The 27,136-nt window shown below is 41.3% G+C and overlaps 1 long non-coding RNA gene across 1 annotated transcript; it reads left to right on the top strand.

Moving 5' to 3' along the window:
- Positions 1-290: 290 nt before the first annotated feature.
- LOC140603385 (uncharacterized) lies at positions 291-13,215 on the top strand. The gene is made up of 4 exons (XR_012006361.1): positions 291-712; positions 1,451-1,599; positions 2,581-2,657; positions 12,721-13,215. It is a non-coding gene; the product is annotated as an uncharacterized lncRNA (long non-coding RNA).
- The last annotated feature ends 13,921 nt before the right edge of the window (positions 13,216-27,136 follow it).

Genomic DNA, 27,136 nt, shown 5'->3' with positions numbered 1-27,136 from the left:
TTCCCAGTATCTCACTATCTAAATGATACTTTGTATTTCTCTCTTCATCCTAAAGCTAGAACAGCATGGGGCAACCTAATCATCTTCTTCAGCTTAGGCAATAATCATAAAAATAATGATGGTAAATGCTTGTCAAATGTCTTTGCATACATGAACACATATAATCCACACCACAACCCACAGATTACATGCCCTTTATGATGTCCATTTTTAAGGTTGAATGAACTGAGGTACAGAGAGGTAGGGGTATTGCCATGGCGCCCAGGCTCCAGGCAACTGTGAGGCTGGTATTTACTGAGGATAACCTGACAGTTAGTACACCTCTCCCCTGCCCCCGTCTGATTGCTTTCTCTTAGCAAGGGTACAAGGTGATCTAGAGAGAGTTCAAGGGAGAAAGTGTGTCATCTTTTCTGAGCCGCAATCCCATGGCATGTATTTCACTTCATATAATAGGTATGATTCTGAAATAGGTTTGAACTCTCCCTTCCATAAATTTGTTTTTCCTTTCCTTTAGAGTCTTTGCTAAAACACCTGATGAATAAGAGAGGCTCTACCCCTATAATGGAATTTTCTTGAATGGATGATGACTTAAGACAATTGGACCCAGTTGGTTGGGGCTTGGGAGTCTTTTTATGATATGATACGTAATTCTCTAATAGGTGCTTGTTAAAGATGAATTCTTACCTACAAGCCATCTAGCTTATCCTAATAGGTAAGTTGGCTCCATTTTTATTACTACTCTGGTTTTGTTTGTATAGGATCAGCCACTCTGATCTACTTGAAAGGAATAGTATTGCTTTGCATCATTTGTTGTGAATTTTTAATATTGTTTTTCAAGCTAGGAAATGTATTAGTTTTTTCCTGGCCTATCTATAGAGATCATTTATATTCTTGTGATCCTTTTACTAGGACGGCCTTGAACTAAACATTAATAAATGTAATGCTATTCTAGTTGGGTTTTGTGAAACCAGGTGACAACACTGTCTGGAAATGGCCTATTACTGAGCCTCTCTACTAATTAACAATGAGAAAATGAGGAGAAGTAGATTGTTAGATACCCACTGGCTTTGACCTACTTTTTAAGCTATTGATTCTAGCCACTGATTTTCATATTTATCGATACAGGAGACTATTTGGATGTACAATGAGCCAGTTGTCGAATATAAGGTACTAACCCAAATGAGTAATCATCTTATCGCATGTTAAAATAAGTTTGTCCTACTTTAGACTTTTAAAAGACGCAGACAAATGGTTTTGAAGAGCTTATATTTGTCAGTTGTTTAGAAAAATGCAGGATATGTTCACTCTTTAAAAGAGTTGATGTTTCTTGGAGTTTTCAAAACAGAAGATAAAATGCCCTTGACCATCAGGTCATCAATTTTAGAGGCTGTCATTCCTTGGGTAGAGTTCAAGATTTGTTATATTTGGTAATCATTTGTGGCTTCCTCAGAGTAGAATGGATTTTCAAATCACAAATCACCAAGCAGATACCTAACTGAATGTGAAAATCAATGGCCCATCATAGACACAAGCATGCAGTTGGCCATGCCTTAAGGAGTAGAGCATTGCAGAGAAGGACATACTTGAAGAACAGACAAGGTTGGCTTTATTTACTGATTTCTCTCTGTTCCTACCTTCTGTTCCTACCACTCTGATCTGCCATTGACAGTGTCAGTGAATTTAAGTCAAATAATAATCTGTGACTATTCTATAGGCAGCTTCTAAGTCATTTCTTCCATTTTAGTTTAGCAGAGGCTTCTGCGTTGAATAACTTTCCTCCCTCACAGTGATCCCTCTGGCCATCCTCATTTACACAGGGTATGCCTTATGTTTCTTCATCCCCCCAACAGCCTGTAGTGACCCTGGAGCTCTGTTGGCATGAAAACCGAATGCTGTTCTTTAAGATCTTCAGCTAGAAGCCTGTGGCTGCACAATAGGAAAATCCCATTTCTTTTATTATTTTTTGTAACAAGACCTACGGTTTCTAGGAACACTTTCTATTTGCAGGCACCATGGTAGCATTTTTGAACCTTGTCTTATAAGATTCTCTGGAGGTACCTGTGAGGTGGGCATCATTACTCCTATTTTACAGATAAGGAGGTAGAACTTCAGAGAAATTAAGTAACTCATTTAACGTGATTTCAGACCAGATCTGTACTCTCAACCACAGCACAAAAATTAAATTAGAGACTCACAATTTTCAGTCAGGCTGAAATGTCCCTCTCAGAAGTAAATTGGAAAATCCCTCTTGTTGGGATTTTTTTTTTAGCTTTTATTTAGCTTTTTAAAATAAGTTTGCCTTTTTTAGAACACGTTTTCAATTTTAGAATAGTTTTAGACTTAAAGAAAAGTTGCAAGGATAGCACAGAGAGCTCCCATATACCCTGAAACCAGTTTCCCCTACTGTTATCATCGTATATTAATGACACATTTGTCACAACTAATGAGCCAATATTGCTACATTATTATTCACTAAATTTCTGTAATATTTGTATTTCTTCAGTTTTTGCCTAATGTCCTTCCTCTGTCTCAGAATCCTATCCAGAACCACTATTTTATTTAATTATCATGTCTCCTTAGGCTCTTCTAGACTTTGACAGTTTCTCAGACTTTCCTTGTTGCTGATGACCTTGACGGGTTTGAGGAGTACCAAACAGGTATTTTGTAGAATGTCTCTTAGTGTGGGTTTGTCTGACGATTTTCTCTGGGATCTCTTTTGACTGTGAAGCAAATGCATGATAACATTATTAGGAGGGTTTCTTGAATAAGCTTTATAAAGCCTAGGCATGCAGATGAAGGTACAAAATTCTTCTGTGCTATTTCATGGTCAGTTTTAAACAAGCCATTTAGGAAAAGTGTACATATGTACAGCAAGGACAGCTACGTTGTTTTGGATAAATGAATAGAAGGACACATTTCATAAGAAATCCTTCACTACAGAAATCTCACTCATTCACACACACACACACCAGGTATTTGTAAGAAAGTTAAAAATGTACAAAACAATATGGTAGGTAAGGCCATGATTTGAGTTAATGATAAAACTGTTTTGTAAATAGCATGTTCATGGCCAACAAAAACAGATGTCCATATAACAATTTGGAGCCATCCAATGCATAAAACAATTTGTAGATCATTTCCTAAGCAGATATAGTATCAAAATGTATTCACTGTCAATTAGATGTACATCCAGGCTGTATGTCTAATTGACCAGTTAATTTCCAGGCTGTCTCAGGAGCTACTAAACATGGTTTAGAATGGAACCCTTGGCACCACACCTCAGAACGACCTAATGTTGATAAACAGAAGAACAGATTTCTCTGCTTGTTCAAGGAACATAGAGTTCAATGTGCTGTGCTCTGTATGCAAAATCAGGTGCCTCATCAAGCTGTTGTTGACTCAGTCTGAATTGGTAATGTAATGGTGTATTAATGTATCATCCCCATTTGAATGGTTGGCAACTAAAACTTTTATTAAAAAAAGATATATTTCACAAAATTGAAGACATGGATATGAGACCCCAAGTGTCTATCACATCAAAGAAAACACCTTGCCATTGAAGCTTTTTATGATGGTGGTTCTATAAAATACACTTGATTTTGGCCATTTGAGTGAATGACAAGGTCTTTCTTCTTCAGTTCACAGCTTCCAGAAGATTCCGTCTCAACTCTTGGTGTCCATTTAAAAGCTCCTCTCAACTTTACTATGGACCATGTCTATTGTCTCTCACTCTGATAACTGCAAATAAAAATAACTATTTCGATTTCTTTTTAAAAGGGAAAAGAATACGCATTAGAATAGATAAGATTCATTACAACCGGATTATGATGCTTTTAAGCAGAAGTAAAGGTGCTTTTTCTCAACATCCTACTGACAGTGATGGGTTCCTGTACACATTTTTCTGACACTGGTCCCCAATTGCCCTTGGCTCAAGATGTGTCCATTATTCTGGAATGCAGCCAGAGAGGGAGTCAGAAGAGGGGGGAAGAGGCCTCTGATGGTTGAACAACATGAATGCTTTATCCTCCCTTAAGGATTCAAAATTTTCTTTATGGGACTTGGGTTTTGAAGCCCCTCATCATCTGGAAGGCTGCACTGCATCAGAAGTTGGAAGCAGTCTGTTATTGATTGCAGCTGCGTCCTTGTTTGGCAGAGGAAGAAAGGTGTAGAAAGCAAATGTAGCCCTATTTGGCAAGGACACATTCCAGGTGAACAACAATCAGGAAAGATGCCCAGAGGCAAGGTTACAAGGCACGGAGACAGAACTGACAGTCCCAGGATAGATAATAAGTGCCTTGTCTTTTAAAGCAAACCTATTTCTCAGAAGTATTGGGAACAAAAAACAGCTTCTTATACCCAGATACTCTTTACTTATTAGGACCTAGGGCAAATGCGTACATTTGTGTGTATGTGTGTGTGTGTACTCATGTATTACAAGTCTTTCACAGGCTTGCCTAACTTCCACACACACTTGTATTTTAGAGGCTCATTCTATCTCACACATATTATCAATTGCTCTCTCACTTGATATAGAGAAACAAGTATTAATATGCCTGTCTCCTCTACCTGTGTCTACATCTGAACTGGGCCTATAGAATGGTATATAGGGATGATTAACCTTGGAGATGTTAACCATTCACAAGACCACCCAAAATTCTTGATGTGATGATCTGTCCTTTGGCCAAGGCACAAACTTGAAGTTTTTCTTGCAAGGTTTGAGTTATTTATCTATTGAGAACTTAACTGCCAACTCAACAAGCACACCAGAGTGGTGCTTTGTGGAAAAAGAATAACAACTCATAAGATAGAGTAATGACTTGACTTCTTTGTTACAAACAAAAAGTCCTGAACTGTATGCCATTTGCTAGACTGGGAACAGCAAGGGAAGTCAAGAGAACTCTGGGTGAAATGTGGAAGATTATACATAGGTGTGCATCTTTTCTCCTGCTTGAAATGTCTCTAAAATTGAGTAAGGGAATTTATAAAGTAGAAACTGATCAGAACCGAGAGCTAAGGCAAAGAAGAGTAACAGATTTTTTAAAAAGATTTTATTTATTTATTCATGAGAGACAGAGAGAGAGAGAGAGAGAGAGAGAGAGAGGCAGAGACACAGACAGAGGGAGAAGCAGGCTCCATGCAGGGAGCCTGATGTGGGACTCGATCCCAGGTCTCCAGGATCAGGCCCTGAGCCAAAGGCGGTGCTAAACCACTGAGCCACCCGGGCTGCCCTTGTAACAGATTTTTTGAAAACTGGCAGTGGATTAAGGAGTAGTAAACTGACTTAGAGAACAGAGGAGTTAGGAGTTACATGCTGAATGCCCACAGGTAGAGGTACTGTTTGGTTTAGACACTCAAACTAAGCAAAACAGAACTGAACCAAGCATAGCAGAAAAAGTATGAAGGTGAAGGTGAAGCTGAAAATGGGGAAGAAGGAGCTACTTGAAAGCCTCCAGAACTAAGGGACCTTCAGCTCCATTTCCCTCCTGTTCTAGGATCTCCACGGACACGTATATAGCCAAAAGTAAGAAATGGAACTGTCAGTAGAGGAACCAAACAGCTCTACAGAAAAGATTTACAAATATTGGTACCTGTAATGCAGGTGACCCTGCAATGGAGAAGCCAAATCAGGGCTCAGTCACCTTATGGTAAATTCTGCCAGCCATCAAGCCCCACCAAATAACACAAATTTGAAATTCTATTGCCTTATTCACTTATTCTGTGACATTTGGCGAAAATGTTTGACATGAAAGACTGAGACTAAAATAATAAAGGAACTGGGATGAGAATGACATGAGTGGGCAAAGAAATGCAAGCTGCTAAAGAAAATGCACAAATATTTACCTCAGGGAAATATAAGGATACATGTTCCTGCTCTGGGAACAGGAACAGTCAAAAAATAAGAAAGGATACTTTGAAATTAAAAAAAAAAAAAAACAAGCATGATTGCTAAAAAGAATTCAATTCAAAATTTTGAAAATAAGGTTGAGATAACACTGCAGAAGACAGAACAAAAAGACAATAGAAAGAAAATTCAAGAAAAAATGTAAGAAAATTGGAAATTCAATATAAAATTAAAAAAAATTCAGCATGGGGTCCCCTGTGTGGCTTAGTGGTTAAGCATCTATCTGCCTTCGACTCAGGTCATGATCCCAGGGTCCTGGGATGGAGTCCTGCTCAGCAGGGAGCCTGCTTCTCCCTCTTCCCTTCTCCCTTGCTTGTGATCTCTCTGCCAGTTAAATAAAATGTTTAAAGAAATGGTTTAAAAATCCAGCATGTAGAAATTTTTGAAGAAAAGAAAGAAAGGAAAAGAGGTTAAATAATTGAAGATGTGATAAAAAATGCTTAGAACTGAAGAAAATGAGTTTCCAGGTTGAAGTGGTTTGTGGCATGCCCAGCGCAATGAGCAAAAGAAAATTCACATCAAATATATCATGATAAAATTTCAGATACCAGGGATACAGAAAAGATCCCAAGATCAGAATGAAAGTGGGTTAGGAGAAACACCAGAAACTAGCCCAGAAGACAGCAAGAGGAAAATTCTGAGGAAATGTGTCTTTAACTTCAAATTCCAAATCCCGCCAGATCTTGATTAAGTGGTAGCATAGCATTAAAAGTATTTTCATATATGTAAAGACTCAAACATTTTACCTCTCAGGCCCTATTTCTTAAGAAAGTGCTGGAAGATGTGCTCTTGCCAAACAAGATAGTGAACCAAAAAAATACAAGACATTAAACCAAGGAACAGGCCATTAGTATAAAGATGAGAGGAAGCAAAGTCCTGGAACAGGTAGTGAGCTGGCCTAAAAGGCAACTGCTCAGAGTTGAGCAGGAAAATGAGGGATCCAGGAAAGAGTTGGAGCTGATAGATTATTGGAAGCATTTGACCATGTGGAGAATGGTGTGTGTGTGTGTGTGTGTGTGTGTGTGTGTGTTGTGGGCAGAGAGGGAGAGTAGATCTGCAACAGCCATAGAGAAGAGTCATTGATTGATGCGTAAGAAAATTAATCACATGGAAAAAACAAAGACAACAATTAACTCCAGGAAAATAAAGATTATACAAAGAAAGGAAACTATGCTTAGTCATAAAATGTAAATATATAATATGACTTAACCAAAAATATGTGGACAGAAATATCTTTAAAGGACAGGCATGTGAATGAGACTGTGCGGGTCAGCATCTGTGAGGAGGAGGAGAGCTAACCTTTGTCTGCCAGGATATAAGTAGTGAGTGTCTCAAATTGATACACGAAAAAATGGAGTCAGTACATTGTGAAATTATGGAAGTACATTCTGGAACAAACAACGAAAAGTCAAAAGTGGTTGTTACTGGGAAGCAGAACTGCTATTTTCTTTTATAAATCTTGTACTACTATTTGATTTTTAAGCAATGCTTATGTATTGCTTTGATAAAAAATCAAAATTAATTAAAAAATAAAGAGCATTGATAACATCTAAAAAAAGATATTAAATAGGTCTATGCAATTGACTGGTTCTATTCAAAAGTAGGATATACTGTATTTAAAAAAACATCTGAAGATGTCACTTACAGTATTCAATTATACTTTGCTGAATTTTATTGGGACACAAAGCAAAGCATATATTATCATGTCTTTTTCACATTTGGAGGTTCTTGAAGATCTTTGATTACTTCCCTGTGAATGTCAAAGATTTATTGAACTAAATCCAAACAAACAAACCAAATATTTAATGAATAGATTTTTGGCATCAGGAAAGACTTCCTTTGCTTATCAAGGTGTTTGTGTGGATTTCTTTAAATATCAGCCTCCCCTGGTACATTGAAGTATTAGTACATATCAACCTCTAGCAAGGAGTCTAGGGAGGATCAAAAGAAGAGTGAAATCAAAAGAGGTAGGAATTATTGCTGCTCCTTGATTTCTAGAGAGAGAAGACACAGCAGCTCTGGCACTGCAGTGTGGGTTAATAGGAGAAGACTTCCTTCCCCAAAGTCTGACATCTATGCTACTTGTGAGGAGCAGACCTGCTGCTCTATTAAGCAGGCTGCATATTTACAACTGTTGAATGCAAAGACCAAACACATGAACTCTCTCAGCTTGAACTGGAAACTGCTGAGATTAAGAAACCTCCAAATCACTGAAAACATTTTTTTTTTCTTTTAAGGAAAGAAAAATCAATCCCTTTGAACAAAGTTAAAGGTGAATTTATGTCACTTTTGAAAAATTTCCGACCCTTCTGGTTGCAAAAATAATGTAACTGTGAGAGTTGCCTTTACTGGCAGGAAAACAGCAACGTGTACTAAGTCTGGAGGAAGTAAACATAAAGGGGAGGCCATCTTGCAGCCTCATTAGGCAAAGCTCACTGAGACTAAGTCCCCAGGGCTCTTTGAATGGATGGTGACATACAGCCCCTTTCCCACCAAGCCTGAAAATCCATCCCCAAGTTATAAAATAACAGCTGGTTAAAGAGCAGAGCTGCTCACAGCTCCCTCTTGGTGCATTTTCTCATCTTTGTTGACTTCCAGAAAGTCACCACCTCCACCATTAGGATGTCCACCACATCCTAATGACTAATTAAGGTGTCCTCTCCAAGGGGAGGCTATACATTTGGCTTCCTTGGGGTGTTTGGGGGAAAAGAAGGACAAGAACATCGAGGCAGCAGACTCTTTTGTTGATGCTCCAGAACAGAGGGAGATTTCAGTCTCCAGGACATCTCATGAGGGAGAGAAGATTCCCATGCAACAGGAGGGAGGCCGGCAATGTTTTGCAGCACCCGGATTTATGCAGGGTTGGTGAGAAACAGCTGCTGAAAGGACACGTGAGCCCTAAGCAGAAGCTGGGCAGCCTCTTCTTGCAGGGACCCTAGGAAGAGGCCTCCCTGTGCTTTTCTCCTTGTGGAGCGTGGGCAGACTCCGCTCCTCTTGTTGATTCCAAAGGCCCTCACAACATGCTGAGGCTGGCAGCCAAAGGTGGCTGAGAAAATTCTGCAGGAGAAGAGTTTAAATGATTTGGGATGACGACCCCTTCTTGGACTGCTGGATATTAGTAATAGTAACACCTCACAGGGTTGTTGTGAGGATTAAGGGCCTTCTTAATTAAATGGAAGGTATTAGAACAATGAACGGCAGCTCAATACCATCAGCCATCCTTCATAGTGATAGTCGCTGTATCAGTATTTGAAAGATCGATGAGGACGTAAGAGTGAAATTATAGTTTGCTTAAGGAGGCAGCTGGGTGACCAGGACTACTCTATGTTATTATCTGCTCAAAGTGAAGCGTCAAGATCTGAATGAGGACTTCTGTGCTGGAAGAAGTGGTTCCTCTGCAAACCGCCCAGAGGGTTATGGAACCCAGACCCATCAGAAGTTGGATGTTGATTATACAATCTTTAGGAGTGGGGGAATCAATGATATTCACTTATTCACTTATTTTTTTTTCAAGTTACCTTTTTTTTAAATTTATTTTTTATTGGTGTTCAATTTACTAACATACAGAATAACCCCCAGCATTTATTCACTTATGAATATTCTTGAGACTTTCATCCAGAGCCTTCTTTACTAATTGAGAATATTGAGGCATCTGGAGATTAGATCTGCCTTTTCTAAGGACGTGCCCCAGAGAAAGTAGGAGTCCCTGATAAAACCTTTGCCCATGATGTCACACTGTGTCCTTCTATTGAAAATAAGTTGATAGAGTGGAAGGCCCACTCTCCCAGGACTTGTGGCTGTTTGTGCCAGCTATACAAGTAGAACATGATCTGGCTCCTTTACACAAAGGTAGAGTAGCTGAATCTCAAAGAGGCATTTGAGGAGGAGAGCAGGATAGCTTGGGCTTATGGACCAGGATCTCGTCACATCACAAATGATAATTACAATGATGGTGATGACAATGATGATAATATAGCAAAATGGTTCCAATCCTTGCCTTGATATTTTTTCTTCGGTAAGTTACCTAAAGCTTCCGAGCCTCAGTTTTCTCATATATGTGAAACATGGTTAAGTATGGTACCAATCTCAGAATTGTGAGGATTAGGAAAAGAGTTGAAACGTATAACACAGAACCTGACACAGAACCAAGGTAGCTACTAATGTTAGCTCCTAAGAGGGATTCCAAGTTGTCCAGTTTCCAAGGAATGCAAATAGTATTGTCAGAACTGGGATCTGAACACAGGGCTCTCAGGCTTTAAAGCCTGCCCCCCAAAATGTACTATGGTGTAGGCAATTGTGGTATGGAGCAGAACTGAGGCTGAGAGGTGGGAAGAGGATTGTAGGTCTGTGTTTCAGGTACCACTCAAGTGCTCACATTCGATTCCAAACTTAAGAGAATGAGTTCTGAACTTGGCATTGTGCTTGGAACAAGACGCTAATTATGTTGCCAAGTCTCTCAGACTTCTTCTGGACTGGCCCCCTGAATTTCCAGAATTCTTCTGTTCGGTGCACACGGGAGCCCAAGGGAAAAGGCAGATTGAGATTGGCCCAAGGAGGGTTGGGAAGTGGGAATTGAGAACCAGGCAGTCACCGACCGTGTGAGAACCATCGTCTGTCTGGCAAAAGTCTTTTTTTGTCAGGATGAGTGGGAGCAACCATTCTGGGAAAAGATGGCAGTTGTCCAGTAGAAGGGGAGTCAGTGTTCAGTAATGGCAGTTGCTGCACAACTAGGTGTTGAAGGAGGAGAAGACTCTCTCATGTGCAGTTCAGCACTGAGACAGGGTTAGACTGGGGGCAGGGTTAGACCCCAAAACTTATGAGTACTTTATGCTAGAGTTTTGGTGCTTTTCCCACAAATGCAGGTGTTCTTCCCCCACATAGTTCAGCATCCATCCATTCATGCAACCAATACTACCTGCACCCCAAGGGAGCTGTAGGTGCTGAGGGTATGGTAGTGTTTTGTTGTTTTATTAATATGGACAAAGCTCATGGATCTTACATTCTAGAGGACAAGATAGGCAACAGGCAAGTAAAGAAATATGCCATAAAAAAGCTGGGCTGTGGTGTGAGGAAACAATAAGCAGAGTAAGAAGGAGAAAATGTTATAAACTGGGCTGGCAGGGAAGGGTTTTCTGATGGATGATGTTTGATCAGAGAAGGATGGCAGTGAGCGAGCAGATGTCTGGGGAAGGAGGATTCTAGGCAGAGGGTGGCAACTGCAAAAGCCCCGAGGCAGATACAAGAGGCCAGAGAATTCATATGTGACCAGCAGGTGGCTGAAATTCTACACCAATAAGGCAGCAGTAGAGATGAAACAACCTTTAGAGCTTATGAGGTGATTTAACAAAGAAAACAAATTAGCTTGTGCCTCCTAAAATAGGCAAGTGTCTCGCACACCAGGCTTTAGCCTTTTCCTCCTCATTGCTCCACCTGCTATAAAAACATATCCTCTGGACTCTCTTTGTCTTTAACATCTCAGACTCCTCATCATCCTGTGTCCTCAATGTGGAGGAACCCAGGGCATTATGACATCTTTGGGCCTTTGAGTCTCTGATCCACTGGTGGGTGCGATCCTAATACATGGATGCTCCTATGTCATAATTCTGAGCCGTGACACACAGGCACTGGGCCTGCAGAGCCTCGACTCTGGAATCAGACTGCCCGTATCTGGATCTTGGCACTGAATCCTGGCTCTTCATTTGCTGCTTAGGCTTCGATGCACCTAGATTTCCTCATTCGTAGAATAAGGGGGAAAAATAGAGGGCTTGTAGAGCTCAATGTAAATACATTTATATACATACACAGTAGTGCCTGATACAAAAATTCCATAATCAATGTTATTCATATTATTATTGGCTATAGTTTTCTTACTTTCTTTCTTTAATTCCTTCCTTCTCTTTTTTCTTCTTCCTCTTAAGATTTCTTTCTTCTTATTAATTTCTTTTTTATTATCACCATCATGTCATTATTATTACTGTGTCCTAAGAATAGGCTGTAGACCCACTTGATTTTGGTAAATAACGTGACCTTATTTGGTAAATAATGTGGCGAGTGGGATGTGCGCACAGTCTTTTTATGACCCCTCACCCAGAAAGGAGGTGGATGGAGACAGGGGCAGGGGAGTGGAGGGAAGAGGAGGGAGGAGCCAGAGGTGGGGAAGCCCTTAAGGGACATACCACAGTGTAAAGAGCATAAAAGTGGACTCATCTTCCAGAGTACTTTATCATCTTGTGATGGGGAATTTATCCTTGGCTATCACCACTACTCTGGTTAACCCTAAAATATGAGTGGGGGCTTCCAGAAAGCCTTTTGTATGCATGAGGTCCTTCCAGGCCACCAGAAAGGCTGGGAAGATGTAAAATACAGTGAGAAGTGGAGACCAAGAACAGCATGGAAGCCTCTAGGGAAGTGAGATGAACAGGCTGATACAGTTTCAGCTAATGGGCTGCAACCGAGATGGATAAAAAGTATTTAGTCACACTGGAAAAGTCAAGAAATGCTCCCCCTTTTGGGGAGCAGCTATGTCATCTTCACCATGGCAAGCTACTTGTGTGTGGCAGGCGGTATGTTTTAAAGTGCTGGAGAGCATTGGGATCCCTGGGTGGCGCAGCGGTTTGGCACCTGCCTTTGGCCCAGGGCGCGATCCTGGAGACCCGGGATCGAATCCCACGTCGGGCTCCCAGTGCATGGAGCCTGCTTCTCCCTCTGCCTGTGTCTCTGCCTCTCTCTCTCTCTCTGTGACTATCATAAATAAATAAGGAAAAAAAAAATAAAGTGCTGGAGAGCATTGATGAGAGTGAAAAATCCTTATTATATAGGTTTCAAGGCGACACAAGAGAGGAGAGAAGTTGTCATCTAGAACTGGGGAGATGAGTCTGAAACCCAGAAAGGACGAACTGACCAACACGGCACGTGAAAGGCATGAGCGCTCTTCTGGGAGCAGCGTAGGGAGATGGACACCCAGGCAGGCCCGTGACTTGTTCGTTCCACTGAGCCCTGCAGAGCTTCACTGGTGTGAAGACCAGGGTGCTCACACCCCTGAGCCTGTGCCCCATGACCCGCGGAAGAAGGAGAGTGAGGTCTTCCCCATCTAACCATGTGAACTTGGGCAAATTGTTTATCCCTTCAAGGACTCAGCTGCCTTATTTCCAAAACGGGTGAGAGAAGAGTGACTTCGGATCCGGTTAGTGTTATTGGAAGTATCCTTTGGGAGCCATTTGAGGACAAAGGCATGAAGGGATGGGAAATGTGGGGGAATGTTGTGTTTCAGCCTTGCTCACAGTATGCCTGCGTCATCCAGAACGGCTCTCTCCATGAACCATGTGATTGAGCTATGGGCGAGGTGAGGTCTTTATTTATTTATTATTTTGTAAAGATTTTATTCATTTACTCACGAGACACACACACACACACACACACACACACACACACACACACAGAGGCAGAGACACAGGCAGGGGAGAGGCAGGCTCCATGCAGGGAGCCCCAGATGTGACTGGATCCGGGGTCTCCAGGATCACGCCCTGGGCGGAAGGCAGGCTCTAAACCATTGAGCCACCCAGGGGTCCGAGGTGAGGTCTTTAAAAGGGCTTCAAGGCTAAGGCTGGAAACCCATTGTTTCTGCCATCTCTAGATTGCTTTTGCCTCTTATCTTCTGTTTCTGTTTCTCAGGAGATGACATGAGAATATATTTTGCTGAAAGCATGGTGGAAAAAAAGGGCCCAGATAAAAATAAATTGGAAAAAACAAGTGTGTGCAGGATTCAAGGCTTTGGCTCAGGGATCCCTTGGGTCCTACGAAGGAGGCAGCAGTGAGGAGGTTCTGTATCAGAGGGGGGCCGTTTCCTTAGGCCTCCTTCACATTGATCTCTCTCAAATGCAGAATTAATCCTTCCTGCTTCAGATTATGGGTGGAAGCCACTTTGGAGCACCTATTTCTTGTTAAGAGTGTGTCACGTAGTCTGTACTTTAATGTATAGTGCCAAAGATGGTATCGTAAAAATAGGTGCTGCTAGTTGCACCCAACTGGGACACACATTGCAATGTTGGTTCGCTGTAGGGTTACTGCAAGCATCCAGCTCTCTTTATCTCCAGTGACACCAGTTTCAGATATTAGCATGTTTTATACATGGGCTTGCATCGATGAAAATTCCTGGTATTCAAAATATGTGACTCTAGAAATAGTACGGATATTCTAGAAACCCTAATTGTACTTTCATAGAGCATAACAATCAGGAGACCCCTGCATCCTGCACCCTTCACAGCAGTGCTCAGAGTTTGACTCTGAACTGTCCTTTGTCTGGGATTGTCTGCATCCTCTGAGGTTGACTGAACCTCCTCTTCAGGAACACTGTCACTTTTAGTTTATGCAAAGGCATGGTCACAACAATTGATAGCAAAGATCTGGGACCTCATCTAGTTTCTAGAGCAGGTTGTATGACTGTCGTGTTCTTTTGTTAATAAACTCTCACACGTGGCCAACTTTGGTTTGAGGTCTGTTTCCGGTAGAACCCAGGAGCAAAGTTTTGGGGGCAGAAACTTATACCTTCGCTATTCAAAATGTGGTGCATGCAACCAGCAGCACAGGTGTCACTGGGGAGTTTGTTAGAAATACAGAATCAGGCCCACCCCAGACCTACTGAATCAAACTCAGTATTTTAATAGGATCCCAGGCGATTCATGCCCACATTAAAGTTTGAGGAGTTCTGTTACAGACTTCACCTACCTCTGACTTTAGATGTTTATACCAAAAATCTAGTAATTGTGAAGCATGAGATGGGCTTAGGCCACTCTGCAGCAGAAAGCAAAGGAAAATCTCTGAGGAGTTTACACTATGGGCCCTTTGTGAAGACCTTGGAAGGAGGGGAAGAAGAGAAGCAGGGGAGGAAGAAAAACTCAGCAGAAGTTGCAAAGTCAGATGCTGACAGGGACAAGGCCAGTTAGGGGAACAAATGTGGAAGGGATGAGAGCCATGCCAACCAGAAAATTCATGCTACTTTCTAAGCCAGCTCCCGTTCCTCAGCCTGGACCGTTGCCACATGGAAATGTGGGCCTGGTGTTGTCAGACCTTCTGACTTTCGTAGAAGCCCAGAATATACATTTTAATGGAAAATTTCCTGATTTTTATTCAGTGAGGCCCAGTAGACTAAATCTAATTCTATCAGCTAATAACAGCTGAGCTTACTCAGTCACCAGCTCCTCAAAAGGGCCTGTGGCAAGTCACTTCTCCTCTCCGTATTTCTATTTGTGTGTTCTTTCATGGGTTATTATTAGGGAACATGTAATTTCCCAGATCCATTAGAATAATAATGATGTGCTTAGGAGACCTGAACCAAAGGCTCTCAGAATACATTGCTGATTTCACTTGCAGTTGATACTCGTGCAAAGCTGGCAACCTGCAGCTTTCCAATGGGGTCTTGATTTTTCTGTTGGCGAATCCAAGGGTTCAGAAAACACCCTGCCTAACCATGCATTACTATCTGAACAGGTGGCTACTACAAGCTTTGCAATTTCAGAATCTACAACAGAGTTCAGATTCTTTGATTAATAGAGGTTTTTTTTTTTTTTTAATTCAACAAATATTTATTGAAACCTTACTCTGTCCCAGGCACGCTAGTCATAGCTCCAATTTTGCTCAAATAAAGAGCCAGGAAAACATGGTGATGATAGACTTTTAACAGAGTTTTATTTGTCTAGGAAGATGCAGGGCATTAGGGGGTGAGCAGTGGCAGGAACAGGATGGCTCAGAATCCCCAGGTGAATGTAGTAAGCTGCTTCCCTGGGGATGTGCCCCAGAACTGAATGATTTCCAAGGTGTTGTCTAGACCACCTGTGTTAAGAAGACTTGCAGTGCATTTTTAAAATGCATAATTCCAGGTGTGATTAAATCTACTAAATAGTAGATTTAGGGAGGGAAGCCATGAAAAAGCACTTTTAACAGATACCCCAGATCACTTTTATGTGTATTAAAATTATATAACTATAGCATCTGAATAAGATGGCTTTAGGTGGTAATTGATTATTCTCCATTTCTACTAGGACAGAGTAAACAGAAATGCACTTGATCTGTTTCAGAAAGAATTAGAGTGTTTCAGAAATGCCAGTAGGATTGAGATGCTTGAATGATGGTGTTATGCCCATGAGAAAGCACCCCTGACTTAGACTAGGTGTATATGGTGTGCCGTAACCTGGTTCTCTGGGGGCACAATGTTCCTGTTTGTAGTGTTTTCCTGGTTCTGTGGTGCACATACTCCCATCATGGCCAATTTCATGCCACCAGTGTGTCATCACTGAATGGGAAGATGGGAAGAGACATGAAGAATTGGCTGTCACTAGCCTGTGCCAGCTGGCTCCAGCTCACCCGACATCCCCTAATGCAGCAATCCCAAGAGGGGAATTTAAGTGCAGGGAACAATGGCATTGCTACATAAAGGAATAATACCGGTTTTTCTTTTTTTTGAACCAAGTAGAAATTTAAACCAAATCCCAATGTAGTGTGCAGTTTATAGATTTGGGCTGGGCTTCTCAGAATGTCCTTATGAGTCACCCGTGGGTCTTGTTAAAATGCAGATGGATTGTGGTTAAGTAGGATCTAGACTGTAGTCAGAGAGTCTTTGTTTCTCACAAGCTCCCCGGTGAGGCTACTGACGCTAGTCCAAGGACTATGCTTAGAGAACCAAAGCAAGTTGACTGACTTTGCCCTCCTGCCCAAACACTAATCAAAGCCTCAAAACTTACTATTCTAAGAAGTCCAAAGCCATGCTATAACCAGTGCCAGAGGAAATAGAGACTGAGAGCTCCAAATACTAGATGAATTGTCCTAATATTTGGCCAACCAGTTCCATTGTGCTCCTCCTCTGGAATGGAGTAACTAGAAAGGAAAGGAAGGCTTCTCTTGTCCAGAGACCAATGTCAAAGGACAATCCCTTGCCTAGGTGGGTGTCTGAAAATGGGGATCATTAACAAAGGCTGACTCAGGAATCTACTTTACTAGAGAGGCCATAAAGGACTTTGGAGGAACAGGGGCATCCATTGAAAGTAGGGGTTCTGCTTCATGTCCCTCTTTTAAATACACCACTTTAGAGTTTCTAAAGCATCTTTGAAGGGTTAGAGCTGACTTTTGGGGCCAAGAAAACCAGCCTTGTTATTGAAATAATAAATATCTCCTTCCACTGTCTGAATAATAGATATTTTTGAGTGTTTAAGGGCGTTAAACACTGTGCTAGATGTTTTATCTGCTTTTTCTCCAAATCTCCCACCAATCAGGCAGAGTGGGTATTATCCCCATTCTCAAATGAGAAATTAAGGCACAGTGAGATGATATAACATGGCTCATGTGAAGAAGGTATGAGTAAGTAGGAGAGCCAGAATTTAAACCCAAGTTTGTTTCTGCATTATCTGTGGATATTTGACCTTTTTGCCTCTTCCTACCTATAAACTTTTGAAAATAAGGATTATGCCCTTTCTTTTTTCTTTTATTTCATCCTGGAGTACCCAGGTAGGTTATGTGTGGGCTCATGTGTTTATATGCACAAAAAAAGTCTATATGCAATGCTTTGTTTCTTGGGGCTTGATAACTGAGCAAATAAAAATAAAATAAAAATGTTAAAATCACATTATTTATATACTTATATGTTCATACAAGTCATTGTGCCACAAAAGACTCCAATACTATTTTATAATTATTGGATGTAATTTTCAATATGCAACTGGTAGACTCCACCAATGATGTACAAGAAATGTTATGTGTGTGGTATGAAAACACACATCTGGACCACTCAGGGAGAAACCATCAAGCCTAACAGCAGAATGGAGTTGGAGAAACAGTTTTCATTGCAGTGGGCACAGAACCGAAGGACACTTACAAGCCTGGCAAGTGCCTTGACCCAGTGAGAAGTCTGAGCCAAGCCAGGTCTGAGGTGCCCTTCTCGGATTTCCTTTTCCTCCTCAGACCCCAGAGCAGGTTGGGCAAGGCCTGGATGACTTTGTGTGGGCCAAGAGGAAGTCTGCTTGGCTCCCTAGAGACCTTAAACTCAAGAGACCCTCAGGAAAGGGAGACCCTCTCTCCACAGCTGTCAGCAGTCTTCCTGGTAGCCCTTTACTGCTCCTCGAAGCACACAGCACTGGTATTGAAGTTGAGGCCTGCACCTACGCTAGGAAGGGCTTCCCCCACTTTCAGCATGCTTTGGGGGTAAAAGGTACATGTGTTTTGACACGAGTTGACCTCTAATCTTTGTAAATGTACCAGACACTGTTGGTGTTGGCCAGATTGGTGTTCTCCTCCTCCCTGGCAAAGCCATCCTCCAGTATTTTTGTATTTGTATTTTGTATTTTTGTATTGTTAGGGTAGATACCCAATAGCATGATTACTGGGTCATAGGGTAGGTCTATTTTTAAATGTTTGCAGAATCTCCATACTGTTTTCCACAGTGGCTGTACCAGGTTGCATTTCTACCAAGTGTGCAAGAGGGTTCCCCTTTCTCCACATCCTTGCCAAAACCTGTTGTTTCATGTGTTGTTGATTTTAGCCATTCTGACAGGTGTGAGGTGATACCTCGTTGTGGTTTTGATTTGCATTTCCCTGATGACTAGTGATGTCACATCTTTTCATGTGTCTGTTGGCCATCTGTATGTCTTCTTTGGAGAAATGTCTGTTCAGGTCCTCTGCCCATGTTTAATTGGATTCTTTGTTAGAGCCAGGGTCCTTGATGTCATCATTAAGCTCCTGACCCAACCCTGGGGCCCAGATGTCAGGACAGCTTGTTCTGGGTGATAACTCACTATGTTTTTTATTGAAGTCATTGTTCAGTATTCTGTTACTTGCGGTTCAGAGCATCCTGAGTGATACACAATTTATATAATCTCTCTGAACCTAAGCTTTCATATCTAAAAAGTGATGCTAGCACCACCTAGGAGAGTTGGGGATAATTAAAGAATTGGATCTTTGTAGGTCACCTGACATAATGCTGCCTCCAAGTAGGTACTCAGTACATTTTAGTTAAGTGTGAAGAAAAATTGGGAGTGGGAAGCACTGCTTTTGGCTGAATATGAATATTGCCACAGCTACTTGATAAGGCTTCTGATGTAGAGAATGAACAGTACGATGATTTTTTTTTGGCTTCGTATTGCTTTATGTTATTATTTGATTTATAAATACCTTGTGTGTATAAATATGCATTTATTCATTTTTATAAATAACCTACATTTATTATTTTTTTTTCTTCTAACATCTTTTTCAGTGCTTTGTTAGGGAGCAATCTTCCTCTTTCTCTGGGGAAGAAGGTTTATCACAGCAGAGTTTAAAGGCTCAGAAAACAGTCTGTTTACTTACAATAGCTCTCCATTTAAGAACTCCCTCTACATCTGTCTAGGCTGGTTTAAGCCTCCTCGTATCAGATTTTCTTGGTAACATTTTCCAAGATTGTATAAGCTTCAGCAGGCCACAGGCTTTACTAGAACTTTGTGCAGAATGCTCATTGATCTAATATGAAAATATTTTGAAATCCATTTTTCTCCCAGATGGGGGAAAAGCACTTGCTGGTAAAGCTGCCTCTCCTTTGTTTCCCTTCTCTTTGTCCCTTCAGAAGTTGCTGCTCTCACAGACTCTTGGGTGGTTGCTGAAATTGGCTTTATTTTTCTGCTTCTTAGAAAGCAATCAACTTGTCTATGAAAATCATCTTCCATTGTCAGACCAACAATGGCTCTTGTAGCCTTCTCTCTGTCTTCAAGTGGGATTCAGAAAGCACTGGTCTCTTCCAATTTCAAAGGGGCAGAAAGCAGCTGAAGTTTTGCTCCTAATGTGTCTGAGGAAAGTACTCCTGTGTCTTCTTTCTCAAGAAAGTCTATGAAATGGCCTGTTGTCACTGGGAAATTTTCAAAAGGAGTTGAATCGACAACTTCTTATATTCTCCTCTTACCTGTAGTACACTATACTCGAAGATACAAAGACCTATCTCTTTAGTAGAAGTGGCGGTGGCAGCTGGTCTGGCATGGACTGGTGCTGAGGTGGGCAGGGGAGCCTCATTCACATACCCACATTACCAACATTTGCCATGCAGATAGAAGTCATATGATTGTGTCATCTCCCTAAATCCAGAATTTGAATATAGCTCAAAAGGTAGCTTTCACAAGTGGTATCAACTCCTGGAGGCAGATATATTTCAATACTTATTTTCCAGAACATTCTAAAACATACCTAGTCAAGCAAAAGAACTTCAAGAGTGGTGCTTGGTTCTTAAGAGCATTCATCTTACACTATGATGCCCTGAATGGGAATCTTCTGTCAGCTACTAGGTCCATGTTCCCAGGTCAAGTTCTTTCACTTCCACTTTGTGATTTGTAAAACGAGGGTTTTAATGAAACCTATCTCCTAGTAGTGCCTGTAAGGACAAGGTGAGGCCGTGGTATTTATCCACAAGGTACAGAAACCCACAACCCTTATGTACTGTTTTCATAAATTCTTTATAATCTCCTTATCAAATACCATTAATTCAACAAATATCTTTGAGTGCCTACTATGTCTCAGGAACTGTTCTCATGCCAGGAATTATCCGCTTCCTGCTAATGTTCACCATGCTGCATTCACTTGAAAGAGTGTGGCCTGCAATCCCCATCAGCTCTCCATCTCCTCCAAGGATCTGCCGTTCCAGCAGTTTCCCATAGAAAGCATGGCCCCGGCTGAAGAAGGCAGTCCATCCCCTACCACGGAGTAAAACCCGGTCTCAGCCAGCTTTTGTGCTCTGTAACCAAACCTGGCTTGTGAGAGCGTCTCAGATCTGCTGAGAGTTCTGGGAGCACATGACTTGCTGGACTTTTACCTAACAGGCCTCACATAGTGAAGCGCTCTGCTCAGCCGAAGTACTGCTTTGATTTGCTAGGTGCATTTGGCTCCCCTTATGGTGAAATGCCTCGAGTATGCCTGGTGGCTTCTGAGCAAGTATGTAACCACAGACAAGGAAAATAGATGAAAGAAAGTACAAAGGATTTCTGGGGGCAGAAAATATAAGGGAAGATGATGTTAGGTCTCTTTTTTTCAGATATTATGTTCTCTTTCCTTTCCATGACCTGCCTGTTCAAAGAGGCCTCTAAAACACTGCAGGAGAAAATAAGAAAAAGGATTTTAAGTCCCTCTGTGTGAAAAGACCCTAAGAAGGCAAATGAGATGCCATTTTTATGTTGTAGGGAGCCATGGTTCTTGAGTGGTGCTGGTCATCCCACCACCCCTGGAAGGGAAAGTAGTAGTGGAATGAGGTTATGTACTAAGTGCTGGTATGAACCAGACCCAAGCTCAGAGATGGACAAATATTAGCACATTTAATTTTTTTACCCCCTCGGGTAAGGATTCAGTTGATTGCCAGGAGGAGTTCGAGGTCTGAACAGTCTAAATCTTCCAGGGGCACTTTTAATCGACACAGTTGTGTTACACCCCTGCTTTTTGTCTCCTCCAAGTCTGCATACCAGCCACCAGTGAGGACCTGGAGCCAGACTGACAGATTTGAACCCAGTGCAGCTCCCTTCCGGCTCAGTGGCCCAGGACAAGTGACTTAACCTGTCTGGGCTCCTGGGTCCCAGTCTGCACTTCCTATTTCATGAAGTTGTTTGGGCAGCCCGAGTTATTACATGTAGTACAGAGCGCGACACACAAAAGTTCTTGTCTTTGTTGATTGGGATATGGTCCCTGAGGAAAAATACATTCTTTGTATTTCACCTGTTCAGTCTTTTCTTGCAGGTATTAAGCTTCCTGGTCTATAAAAAGAGAATAATGGTATCTATCTCCTCTGATTGTTTTAATGATTTCCTATCTTAATGTATTTCAGGTATTACCCTATATACTATCTATTCATAAATACAATCTCTCAGTAAACGAGCTTGAACTTTTCAATGAATATATATACATATATTCTTTAATATAGAAATTATTTCGACCTCAAAAGAATTATTTCTTGCATCAAGTGTAATGAAAAAATAAAAGAACTGTTTAAAGAAGGCAGTGTAAAAAGATCATTTCCTCATTGATGGGGACTTGTGAACTGCAATGGATTTTGACTCCAGCAAACTCGGCGTCTATTAACTGGTTATCTGTGATGGTCATAGCATTGTGCTGGATGAAGGAAGAGGGAGAATTAATTCTGACCCCAGGGAGCTTCCATCTACCCAGGCAGACAGCGCACACACACGAAACCGGAACACAAGAGCAGAAGGCAGGGTGCGATTGGGCCATGAGCCCCCAGAGCTCAGAGATGTTGTTGGAAATCAGTATGGAAAGATGTCAGGGGCAGCAGTGGGATTTTCAGATGAATCTCAGGATGTTTAATGATCTTACCAGACTGAGGGAAGAAAGGAAGGGCATTCAGGTGTTGGATTTGTCAACACGTGGGATTGGTGGGCTAACCATGGAGCGTCCTGAATGGCAGCCATGGGAGTGACCTGAGTGCATCTGGAGAATGTTAGCATTTAGAAAACACATTTGGAATAAAAGATAAGAGAGAGCCAGAAATTAGAGACTGACAGGGTAAGAGTGATGGAACGACACAGATGTGATCAGGAAAGCTTGGGGTGGCGTGAGGAGTCAGGGCCTTGCTGACAGGCAGTGGCAATGGGGATGCATTTAATTGAGTTTTTGAAATCCCCTTGTGAATGTGAGGAACCTTTAGTACTGCTTTACTGGGGGCATTTAGAGGGAGGATGGCTTGTGGAGGGGAGAGAAATAAATGATGATGAATTCGTTTTTCAAAATCTTTACTTTGGACTGAAGGCCAAGTAGAGATAACAGTATATGACGTCTGTGGACCCCCTTCTCTTCTCTGTGGGGGCACAGGGCTGCACAGTGATGAGCTCCTCTCCTCTCATCTTAGTAAATTACTCAGCTGTTAGGTGAGGTGGTGGTAGATGGTGGTATTTAGCTCCTGTAAACATAAACTTTCCTGTTTCAGAGCTGTTCAAAAATAAAATCCATATGGGGCACCTGGGCGTTAAGTTGGTTAAGCGTCAGACCCTTGGTTTCAGCTCGGGTCATGATCTCAGGGTTGTGGGGTCGAGCCCTGTGCTGGGCTCCATGCTCAGCTCAGGGTCTGCTTGAGACTCCCTCTCTCTCTTCCCCTCCCCCTGCTTTGTCTCTTTCTTTCAAATAAATACATCTTAAAAAACAATAAAATCCATATGAGAACATACTATTTGCCCATTTTACAGAGGAGAAAGCCAAGCCCTAAGTGAGTTGAACAGTTTACCCAAGGAAGCAGCTGGTAAGCAGCAGACATGGGATGCAGGCAGATTGTCTCAAGACCCATGCTTGCAGGCAGATTGTCTCGAGGCCCCACACTTTCCCCCACTGTTCAGGGCTCAGTCATGTGAGAGGGTGAGAATTCTCTAAGAGCCGACGTGATCCTAATTCTCCACCATCTGAGAGTGGAAGACTCTTCCCTACCCATTCCTGCTCCCCTCCTCTGCAAATACCCTCCTACAGAGAGTGTTGTAAACAAATAAATAAATAACCCAGTACTTGTACAAAAATCCTGTAGAGTCCCACCCCCACCCCAAGTTAGATGCTCAGAGGAGAGGCTAGCAGCTCCAGGAAGTGCCCTCGCTGGTCTTTCCAGGCCAATGGACTGTATTGCTACAACCTTGCATGGGTTGGCAAGAACAAACAACACGTAGGAATCCATCAAAGTGAGCATCATAGGAAATAAACTTGCTACTACTTAATTCAAGGTCTACTGCTATGCCTGTTTTATGCCTTAGTTATTTCTCACCTGGACTATTGTTGGTTCCTTGGCAAGCCCTTTCTGTTCATCTGTCATGCTTTTACTGTCTATTCAAAACACAGAAACACATTTATTTTTTTCCCCACCAGCTGTAATTCTCAAATCACCCTTTACTCAGGCAATTATACCAGTTTCCTGTTTCATCAGAGAATTCAATTTAAAATTTTAGTGCCAGTGGTTAAAATACTTACTTCATACATAACTTCAAGTTTGTATGGTTTTAATTCACATTTATGTTTCTGTTCACACTTTGCATTCTTTAATTGATTTATTTGTTAGCTATGCCATCTGTAGATTTTAAGTACTGAGCTTTCACAAATGACTTTCCTTCCCCCTCTGAAAGCTGTTTTGAAAACTATTTCCCTCACCTTATTGCAATTAAATCTGTGCAACATTCTCATCTTCCGGATTTGAACATTTTTATAGTGTTGTCTTCTTGCATCTTTACCCTAAGTTAGACTATTAAACAGTTCTGGGCATACACAACAATATAACTTTTTAACTCCATAGATACTATTTTTTTGTGTGTGGTATCCCATGGGAAGGAGATCTCGAACTTGAGCTCTGTGATCTGCTCCACAGGCATCATGAAAATGCAAGTGGAATGAGTTCCACAGAGTTCTTTGGTTCTTTGGCATAGTTGGTGAGCATTCATCTGGTGAATGCACAAAAGTCCTCTGACTAGCTTAGAGATTGTGTATAGAGTTTCTACCTTATATTCCATAACCTTTGAGTGAAGGGTCCTTTCTATTTTGTTGTACCCAGAGCCTACCCTGGTGCCTGGAGTCCGGAGGTGATCAATAAATTACTGTTAGAGGAATAAATTATAAGTCCAGGTTGGTTATTTTTATCAATATAAAAGAAGATAAGGCCATTTTCTGCATGGAATAGGGAACAAAGGGGAAGGTTGCCTTCCTTTTGACTTCACCCAACCTCTTTAATGTCTTGGAAGTATATATGACCTATGAGGATGGAAGACCATGCATCAGTTCCCATCTTTCCCTTTGCCTATAAAAGTTGGTGATTGTATGGCATCTTGTGGATAATGAGACTGAGGGTTCTTTGCCTCTGACATCCAAGAATGTAGAGTTGGTCAAGTGTCCTCGCAAAAATACCTTTGCGTATAAGTGAGTTTTAGGATTTTGACCTAATGAAGTTCTTTGCTCCAAGTATTTATTGCTAGAAAAACCAATCGCTCAAGATCCTTTCCACATGATAGCACACATGAATATACAGATAGCAATGGTTCTTACGTTGGCTGCACACTGGAGTCACCTGGGAAGGTTTAAAACACATTGATGCCTGCCTCTCACCCCAGATCTGATTTAATTGGCTTGAGGTGTGGCCTTGGCACAGGGGATTTTAACAGTTCCCTGGTTGATTCTGATGTGCAGCCAAGGTTGAGAACTCCTGATGATAGAATATTATTTTTAAATACTCAAAAGGCTTGAAGTCTAAATGTGGCATAATACATTTTGTTTTACTTTAATATAGCTATTTTTGAACTGTTTTTCCACATGACAATATTCATAATGACTAGCACTAAACTGCATAGAAAAATATCTTTCTAGTGTCAGTGATAGATCACCTGGAAAACTTGTTAAATATGCAGATTTTTACCTTAGGCATTCTGATTCAGTACGTTTGTGGGAAATCCAAAAATCTGCATTTTAAGAAGTGTACTTGAGTGATTTCCTGTGCACACCAGACTGAAGAGATCGTCACAAAAAGACATCTGAGTAAGTTAAAACAGGTCGTGGTACTTCCAACAAGGAACATGCCACTTGGTGATCCCGGTGTCGTAGAAGAATAAGACCTCAAAGTATAGGGAAAACACAGGCTCGCATTTTTTTTTTTTTTGTAAATGTCTAAATATTCTAGTTTTGGAATGCAGATACATATTGACAACAGGAAGAATTTTTGAAAAACAAGGTGTGAACCATTAATGCATATGTTTACTGATGTAAAAGCAGTAGTGCATAATTTAACCCTATGTGAAAATACAAACTTAAGAAGTATTAAATCTAATTCTTTTAAGTTAAAAAAAAAGTGAAAGAATTCAAGACTGCTACCATGTCAGCAAAATATATATGCATTTGGAATACCTTTCAGTTTATGCTGAAAAAAGTTAGTCCTTGGTTCACAAATGTCTTATAGGAAGGAATAGGAAAGATTTTAAGGCATCTAGTCATGTTGGACAAATTTAAAAACACTCAGGATAACAAATTCTATGAGCTGTAGGATAAGCACACATTTTAGTTTAAGGCTGAAAGACTCTTCTATCTAGCTTAAACTTCCTTGGGAATTTAAGGAAATAAAATGAATTACTCAAACTGGAACTATATCAAAATGTCAAGTTAACACATTTTGGCTTGTAATGGTGCCAAGGGATCTACTGTTTGAATGATCAGGGCCTTAGGTTTCCAAATTATTTTAAAGATAATTTTATTACCAGGATGCTAGAGTTTTCATTTTATTTTCTTAGCTCTTCCCTATCTGTGCTTTTTCCCAGGCTAGGCTAACCAAGACCTGACAAGATCACACTGTCATTAATTAAAACAGCTGCAAAGAAAGATGTCAACACAGAAGTCTACACATTCAGAAAACATTTTAACAATCTTCTCATAGTAGTGGGTAACACATTTGATTTTCTGTAGACTCTTCTTGGGTTTTTGAGAGTTGAGTAACTCATTAAGGTAATACTATAAGGAAGAGTGAGCATCAGTGGACTGTGTTTGTTTGCCGTTGTTTTTCTTGCAAATTTTCCTAATTAGTGCCTTTTTCCCCTATACGTTTGTTACCTGCTCCATAACTTTTCCATGACCCTCACACCCAATTCCTGGTTTCAGAGATTGGCTCATAACCTGGGTAAGTCTAATCATAGCACCTCCGTATGCAGTAATTGGTCCAAAGGTTAGTTATATGGCTCCAAACTGTGCTAATCAGGGCCTATTAGACTTCTCTGTTTGGAGTGGGAGAAGTGGCCCAGCCTTGGGGGTTGGGGTACAGAAAAGACATAAAGGTGGGAAACCATCTTTCCCACTATTTGGAGAAAGCCTATCTGCAGTAGAGAGACTGGAGCAGAGAGAAAGCAGAAATCAGAGGCACTGCAATCCTGAGGCATTGAATCTTGCTTCTAATTCCTGAAGCCCAAGTTCCGGCAGTGTTTCTTTGATCCTTTGAGCTCTTCTAGCATCCTTTCTTTTGCTACAGGAACTAATAAATCCCTTTTGGCTTAAGCCACATTGAATTGGGTTTCTAAAATTTGCAACTAAAATTCTAATACAGATCAAAATGCCACCTATCCTTTTACAGAGAAGAAAACGGAGGTTAACTTGCCCAAGGCCACATAGCATAACTGAATTGCCTTTCTGGCTCTTCAATCTACTTACTGGCATGCTCTCCCTCAAGTTGGAACTCCCAGGGTTAGTTAGTGTGTGTTTAATAACCCCCAACACGGTCATAATTGGTCCCAA

Source organism: Canis lupus, chromosome 14 (assembly GCF_048164855.1).
Source record: "Canis lupus baileyi chromosome 14, mCanLup2.hap1, whole genome shotgun sequence".
Taxonomy (NCBI): domain Eukaryota; kingdom Metazoa; phylum Chordata; class Mammalia; order Carnivora; family Canidae; genus Canis; species Canis lupus.
Note: the sequence above shows the minus strand (reverse complement) of the source record. Positions and strands in the feature narration are given on the sequence as shown.